We start from the raw sequence: 8,206 nt of genomic DNA on the forward strand, positions 1-8,206 counted from the left end.
TATAGCGGGCCTACAGTTGCTGAGAGATAGGGCATCTAAATCAGATTAGAGGGAGAGGGAAGACGAATCAAGAAAGTCTTCCAAGAGGAGGTAACATAGATATTTTCAGGAATACATACACTATACAAGACACATTCACACAGAACAACTGACCCAAAACGATCCTCGAGTTGGGCAGAGGCTAGCCTAGTAAGCTGAGAAAGAGGAAGGACAGCAAAACAGCTATCTATAATAAGTAATCAAACTTCATAGAATTATAACTTCAGAGATCAAGAAACACTTCGAAAAGTTAATCTTCTAAAAGTTCATTTTACCTTTGGGATTTTTGCTCCTAGGTCTTGATACTGCTTTGGGTTTTTCAAGAAATTCACAAATTCCATGATCTCTAGCTTGGCCTCCTCACAGCCAGCCACATCTTTGAACTTCACATCAATTTCATCCTTTAAGACCTTGGCAGTGGTTTCTCCAACACTGAAGAGTCCGCCCATCCCTCGGCCTGTCCGGCCGATGCCAGCAGGCCCTCTTCTGATGGTGTAGAGCAAGAAGGCGATGATGAGCACTGTAGGCAGCATGCTCAGCAGAAAAGAGCTGGGGACACACAGTGCAACACGGGTTAGGACTGGCTGCTCACCTCCAGCTTTCGCATGTGGTGCAAGATATCAATATAAATATATATAGCTACACCAAAGTATACCTTCTGCACTTAATACAAAGGAGGGTAACTTGCAAATGTTCTTCAAAGGCAACAGAATTCCCAAATAAGCTCCATGGCAACCAACTCTTTGAAATAAATGGAGCACCTGCCCAGACTTTAAGTGGGGTTACTAACATGGTCTCATTAAAGACAACCCCCCAAAGAAGAAGTTCTGATGAGAGAAGAAATACCCAAAAATCCTGGAAAACTCTGTGAAATGTAAACATAAATGATAGTTCAAAGGGAATGGCACTCTTTGATACAAAGGGGTTCTTTATGCTAAAATCCTACCAAAGGTCAATGCATTGAATGTTAATATCCTAAACCACTGCTTAATCAAGATAAGTATAAATGTATAGAAAAGGAATGAATCAAAAATAAAAATAAAAATAAAGATAAAAAGCCAGGTGTGGTGGCTCACAACTGTAATCCCAGCACTTTAGGAGGCTGAGGCAGGTGGATTACCTGAAGTCAGGAGTTCGAGACCAGCCTGGCCAACATGGTGAATCCCTGCCTCTACTAGAAATACAAAAATTAGCCGGGCATGGTGGCGGAAGCCAATAATCCCAGCTACTCAGGGAGGCTGAGGCAAGAGAATCGTGTGAACTGGGGTGGGGGCAAAGGTTGCAGTGAGTCAAGATCACACCACTGCACTCCAGCCTGGGCGACAGAGAGAAGCCCCACCTCAAAAAAAAAAAAAAAAAAAAAAGAAAATGAACGAGTCATGCAAAAACTAGTGAATTACTAATAGTTTTTTAAAAATCTGGCCAAACTGAGAAAGGCCTGTTTGAAAATATAATGTGTAGCCCTGCACCCAGGGACAGAACACAGTGAACCACAGGCAGCATAGTAAACAGTCTCCAAAATATTATCTTTGAGATTACCCATCACTTTCAGCAATGTAGACAACAGGCACCCGATTTTCTCCTTCTATGCCCAATTCCTGCTGTAAAGTTTCCAGATTCCGTTCAAAGGTGTCCACACTGCCAATATTAAACCAAACGTATTGCTATAAAAACAAAAAAACAAATATCCTAAGAATGTAGTGAAACTAAAAGGTTCAATTCACTAAAGGGTTCAACTTTTTAAGAATTTTTCAGAAATACTGAAAATTTATAAATTAAAGAAAAAACAATAATAAAAGACTGGCTACAATAATGTGGTGATTAAATGTCACTCATTGAGAACACTTGGCAATTCTTGGCAAATAAGCATTTCTTTAGCAGCAATATCTCAGTGGCTCTAAAATTATAAACTCAAAAAACAGAATGAAAAGCCTATTTGAAAACATAATCCTTTTTAAAATAAATATGCATCGTTTCCCTCTTCCTCCATTTCCTAGGTATTTTAGCTCCCTATTCCCAAATTTAAAACTACCATGAAACAGTGATAAGAGCTAAAGTTTACTAGGCATGTATAAAGTGCCAGGCATTGTTCTGGGCCCTTTAGATGCATTAGTTCATTCAATCCTGAGGACCATCCTAAGAAGCAGGTGCCATCACTGGGGGTGATGATCAAAATCCGAACACCGAATCCCCACTGTGCAACTGGAACAGATGTGCCTTGCTGTGCCAGGCAATCCCTCTTTATTCCCTAGAGCTGCAGAGACCCACAGGGCCCAGCACAGGGACACCTCAGGGGCCAGGTCAAGGCTATTCTACCAACCAGCACATAATTATTTCCTGTTGTACTCGTGTCTACTGACTGAATGAGCCCTGACTCCTGTTCCCATTCTACAGATGAGAAAACTTGCTCATGGTCACACATGAAATAAGAGGCTGGGATCTGAACCCAGACAGTCTGGCTTCTGAACCAGTGTCCTAACCACAATGTCACATTGCCTTTACACAACCATGAGGACACTGATTTTAACAGCTCACATTTATGGAGTTTACTAGCTAGAAGACCCCATTTCAAGCACTGTGCATGTATTAGCTCCATTTTATAGTACAAAAAAACTTTGTTTCTCCTTTAACCTGCAATCATCTTTTCTTAAAAAAGTATTTTTAAAATCAAAACAGTAAGTCTATGATATAAAACTCATTAGGCTGGGCACAGTGGCCAGTAATCCCAGCACTTTGGGAAGCCCAGGTGGCAGATCACCTGAGGTGAGGAGTTCGAGACCAGCCTGGCCACCATGGTCTCAAACTGTCTCTACTAAAACTACAAAAATTAGCTAGGCATGGTGGCACCCGCCTATAGGCCCAGCTACTTGGGAGGCATGAACTCAGGAGGCACAGGTCGCAGTGAGCCAAGATTGTGCCACTGCATTCCAGCCTAGGCGACAGAGCGAGACTCCATTTCAAAACAAAAAACAAGGCCGGGTGCAGTGGCTCACGCCTGTAATTCCAACACTTTGGGAGGCCAAGGCGGGTGGATCACAAGGTCAGGAGTTCAAGACGAGCCTGGTCAAGATGGTGAAACCCTGTCTCTACTAAAAATACAAAAAAAATTAGCCAGGCATGGTGGCAGGCACCTGTACTCCCAGCTACTTGGGAGGCTGAGGCAGAGAACTTCTTGAACCTGGGAGGCTGAAGTTGCAGTGAGCCAGGATCGCGCCACTGCACTGCAGCCTGGGCGACAAAGTCAGACTCCGTCTCAAAAAACAAACAAAAAAACAAAACCTCATAAGAGAGCAACAAGTCATCGCATATCCTTCCCACCAGTGTTACTGAGTGAGGAACATTACTTTGATATTTCTCTCCAAGTACCTAAAAATAAAAGATGAAGACTAAGTTTTATATTATACAACAACATAACAGTATTTGGTAAATTATTCACTGACAAAGATACAAAATTCACATGGTTACAAAGTCCCAAAACCTGCTCAGAATAGATTAACCACAGAGAATGGAACATTCCCTAACTCAGCCCCTGCTATCAACTGGGCAATGGGCCAAACACCTGGCTCCCATCACAGAAGCAGTTTGAACCCAGGAGCATGTTAGAAATGCAGATTCCCAGAACACGATCTAGATAAGAACCTCTGCGGGGGTGGGGTCCCAGGACTCAAGTTTTAATAGCTATCTAGATAATTCTTATGCACACTAAAATTTGAAAACCACCACTGACTGACCCTATCTCATTTAAGCATTAAGCCCTTCTCTACTGTCATAGAGAAGGTAAGCCATCTACTAGTCAAGAGTAGAACTGACGTAAGGCTAAAGGCTGTGTGTGTGCAGCACTGCACAGTGATTAATACTGCTGCTCCATTCACAGCAGGACACTGAAAATCTGTTTCTGAAAGCTCAAAACAAGAAGTCTTTAGTAAGCAAGTAATATACATTCTCTGTAAAAACTCGGGATATGCACATACATAAAGCAAAGACATCCACAACCCCAACATTCAGACACAAACAACATCAGCATTTCAGGCCTGTCCCTCAAGACTGTATAATACCACCTTTACAATCTTGAAATACAATTTTGAAAAGAAATCAATATAAACCTTAACTGTAATATAAAAGAGAAATACAAAGAAAGCACTTTATATACAATGGTATGAATTTCAACACATAAATGCTTGTGCATGCCAACACTGGAAAACAACTTCCCGCCAATGTCCAAATCGCCCCAGGGATGGCACTGCCCCCAAGGACAACTGCTCAGACAGGGAACAAGGATTCCCTGTTAACCCAGTGCCTGGCATGGGCCGCTGGGTTATTTCTCATTTTTTGCTACGTATAGACAATGTGTGAGAGGACGTCCTTGCAGAGACATCTCACACGCATCCCTACTTTCTCCCTAGGCTTCCCTCCCAGAAGCAGAGGGATGGGTGTGTGTGTGCTTCCCACAGTGCTGGAACACACGTTGCCTACCGGCCTCATGAGAAAGTGCCAACTTAATTCCCAGCACTAAAGTCTGAGGATAAAGCATGGTTATTAATAGGCATTGCATCATTAGGTAGAGAGAATGGGAAATCAAGACAATTAAAATACCTTCCTAAACACAGGGCAACACCAGAGCCCTAAGACTTTACAGACACTCTGCTATTTGCTGACATGCTATTAAACAGAGAGCTATGTTCACCATCACTTCTAGTTGTCCTTAAATGTTGCCCTGTCCAGGCGGGATGGCTAGAAAATGTTTAAACTCAATTATCCTAAGGGAGCCTGGCAAGTCCTGGGAGCCTCAGCTTCACCTCTCTCCCCTCCCCTCCAGAATTCCCTCAGTGCATTCAGCTTGCTCTGCGGTCTCTGGAAGTATACTCCAGACTGGTTGGAGAGGAAATACAAATTATTTTTAAAATAGGAAATCAAATGGAAATTAAAATAATATAATATCACAAAATGGTTGGGAGATGGTAGGGATGCTTTTAAACTAATTTGATAAAAGCTGTCTCAAAACATAGGCAATTGAGATTTTAATTTTTTCCTAATCAAATAACTACTTCTCAGTCTTGAAAAGTCAAAGACTATTCTGGAATACTGAAAACTGGGATTTCACTCACTGTCTTCTAAATGTAGTCAAAATGATTATCAGAAACAAAACAAAACACTGACCCAATCCCTACATCAATAATCCATACACAACATTCCCATTTCCACTGATGTTAGTAAGATCACCCCTGCCACACTGCCCAGTTCTGATATATCCGGTGAGTATAACTCCTAGGGTATGAGGCAGGTTTTCCTTTCAGCTTCAAATCTGAAAAAGTTAACTTACAACTAATTCACATCAGTTAATAAAATGATTTACCCCATCAACAGGAGTTTTTCCTGGTGTAAAGGTCACTCGAACAAAACGCTTGTTGACGACTTCCAGTCTGTCTACCTAGAATTTTAAAAATAAATTCACACATAAATTCACAGAAAATACTTGAGATACTCCTTTAAGCTCATTTAAAATGCATATGATGTTTCAGCCATACAAGGAAAGAATAAAGAATCAGATAAAGATGCCCCCACGTCCCCACCTATAATTCTGCGGAAGCTCCCAGGCACGGCCCCTCCCAAAGGGGGCTATGCTCTCATTTAGGGGCTGCATTGCCCAAACCACATCCTTGCACTTGCATTACACATGAAGGTAACCCTACACGATATGCACATTCCCTTCTGCCTGTTTTTAACTTTAAAAATGGTCTTGTTTTATATATAAGTATCCTTCTACAACTTTCTTTTCCCCTCCAACATTGCATTTGTGAGGTTTACACAAGCTGACACTTCCGTGCTGCAGGGTATGCCATGCTATGACCACACCCAAGTTACTGATCCATCCTCCTGTTAATAGACAGCTAGGCTGTTACACACTTCTCACAAGCAATGCTGTTATGAACATTCCCGTATCTACCTTTGTGGGCACATCTTAAAAAATTTCTCCAGGAAACACACCTGTAGATAGACACACTAAGGCTGTGTTGCAGGGTATATGTACCTTCAACTTTACTAGATATTGCCAAATTGCTCTCCAAAATGGTTCCCCAATTCTCACTGCCACAAGCAAAACATTATTATTGTTCTATAGGACATAGACTATCGCTCTATAGGACATACCCACATTTGGTAGTATGAGACTTTTTAATATTTGTCAGTCTATATAAAATAGTTTAAGCTTTTTTAAAAATGGAATCACCTGATTATATAGGATCCTTTTTTTATTTGTTTTTAGACAGGATTTCACTCAGGCTGGAGTGCACTGGTGCAATCATAGCTCACTGCAGCCTCAACTTCTCTGGGCACAAGATATCCTTCCCACCTCAGCTTCCTGAGTAGCTGGGACTAAGAGTGCAAGTCACCACAAGTGGCCAATTTTTTTACATTTCTTTGTAGAGATGGGGTCTCCCTACATTCCCCAGGCTGGTCTCAAACTCCTAGATTCAAGTGATCCTCCCACCTCAGCCTCCCAAAGTGCACAGATTACAGCTGTGAGCCACCACGGCCAGCCTACATAGGATTCTTAATAACATTGTTAAACACCACATCCCAAGGACTGTAACTGATTTAGGAGCACGAGCACGCTGGGATGTGCTTGTTTCTAACTGCTTGCTTTGTCAGCAAGTCTGGAAGGCAAGAATGACAAACAAAAGTCAAAGGAGTCCCAGAGCAATCCCAGAGGGGCTGGAATCAGGGAGCAACTGTTCTTAAAGGCAGTCTCTGTCAGAGAGGAATGACTGGCACTGCTCCACCCCACAGACACCTGCTGGGGAGACAGCAAACTAATGGCAAAGAGCCAGAGGGTCGGGAGGAGCTGCAGCTGTGGAGAAGCCACCTCGAGGACCTGCCATCCCAATCGGAAGGACGGCTGCAGCCCGGTCCACACGTGAGGATCACTGCTTCCGAGCAGCTTCTGAGTGGGAGTCCCCACTACATCTGAGAATTACATACATAAGATCCTCACTTTCATGAGATAAACATGTTTCAAAAATCCAACTAGATAAAAGGACTCTGGGAGGATGGCGGCATAAGAAGGCACCAGGAACCCGTCTCCCTACGCACAGGACAATGGTACAGGCAGGATCTGTCCGATGTAAGCATTTTGGAACTCTGGAGTCCACTGAAGGTTTGCAACTTCCAGGGGAAACATAAACTGAAGTTAATCTCAGTCAACTTCAGCTCTTAGCACAGCAGCAGCTGCTCATTAGAGTAGGTAGCCATTTCTTACATCCTTACCTTCCTGTACAACCTTTAGAACGAATTTAAATTCTTTGCACTACCTCGGTAAGTATTAATGTCATCTTACTTTATCCATTTCATGGATGAAAACCCAAGTATTAAGAGGTTAAGGGGTTTCCCCCAAGGCTACACAGCAGGCCTAATTCTGGTGTCTATCACTATACTGCATCAATTCTTTTTTCTTTTTTGAGACAAAGTCTCACTCTGTTGCCCAGGCTAGAGTGCAGTGGCGCAATCTCGGCTCACTGCAAGCTCTGCCTCCCGGGTTCACGCCATTCTCTTGCCTCAGCCTCCGGAGTAGCTGAGACTACAGGCACGTGCCACCACGCCTGGCTAATTTTTTCTATTTTTTAGTAGAGACGGGGGTTTCACCATGTTAGCCAGGATGGTCTCGATCTCCTGACCTCGTGATCCACCCGCCTCAGCCTCCCAAAGTGCTGGGATTACAGGCGTGAGCCACCGCGCCCGGCCACTGCATCAATTCTAAGACACACATTTTTCATATTTTAACATCAGAAATGGAGATCCATCTTACAATTGATGGCATGTCATAATTTCATCAGCATCTTATTAGATTTATCTTAGCAACTTATAAAACACGTGTCTTACAATCAATAGCATCTTAAATATGCTGAAATATGGTCTTACTTATTTCCCACTGGTTGTGGTGAATATAGTCACACATGGGCAAGCCCAGCAGGCAGTAACAAAGGCTGCTCCGCAGACAGAGAAAGGGCAGGGACCACGTGCCCACCTGGCCCTCCCTTAGAGCCCCATCTGCTCTGATGACACACGCTGATTAGCTGCCACGCCCACAGGTGACTAAAGGTAGTAAAGACCTACAGAGGGCCCAAAGAGGCTGGCACACGACAGCACAGAGCAAGGGCAGAGGCTGGCACAC

General features: G+C 43.2%; 1 long non-coding RNA gene across 1 annotated transcript; it reads right to left on the reverse strand.

Annotated features, from left to right (window-relative positions):
* Positions 1-319: 319 nt before the first annotated feature.
* On the reverse strand, positions 320-5,486 carry LOC116464976 (uncharacterized). The gene is made up of 3 exons (XR_004247068.2): positions 5,393-5,486; positions 1,579-1,703; positions 320-588 (listed from the first exon to the last, which is right to left on the reverse strand). It is a non-coding gene; the product is annotated as an uncharacterized LOC116464976 (long non-coding RNA).
* Between the last annotated feature and the right edge of the window lie 2,720 nt (positions 5,487-8,206).

This window comes from Hylobates moloch, unplaced genomic scaffold (genome assembly GCF_009828535.3).
Source record: "Hylobates moloch isolate HMO894 unplaced genomic scaffold, HMol_V3 SCAFFOLD_2484, whole genome shotgun sequence".
Lineage (NCBI taxonomy): Eukaryota > Metazoa > Chordata > Mammalia > Primates > Hylobatidae > Hylobates > Hylobates moloch.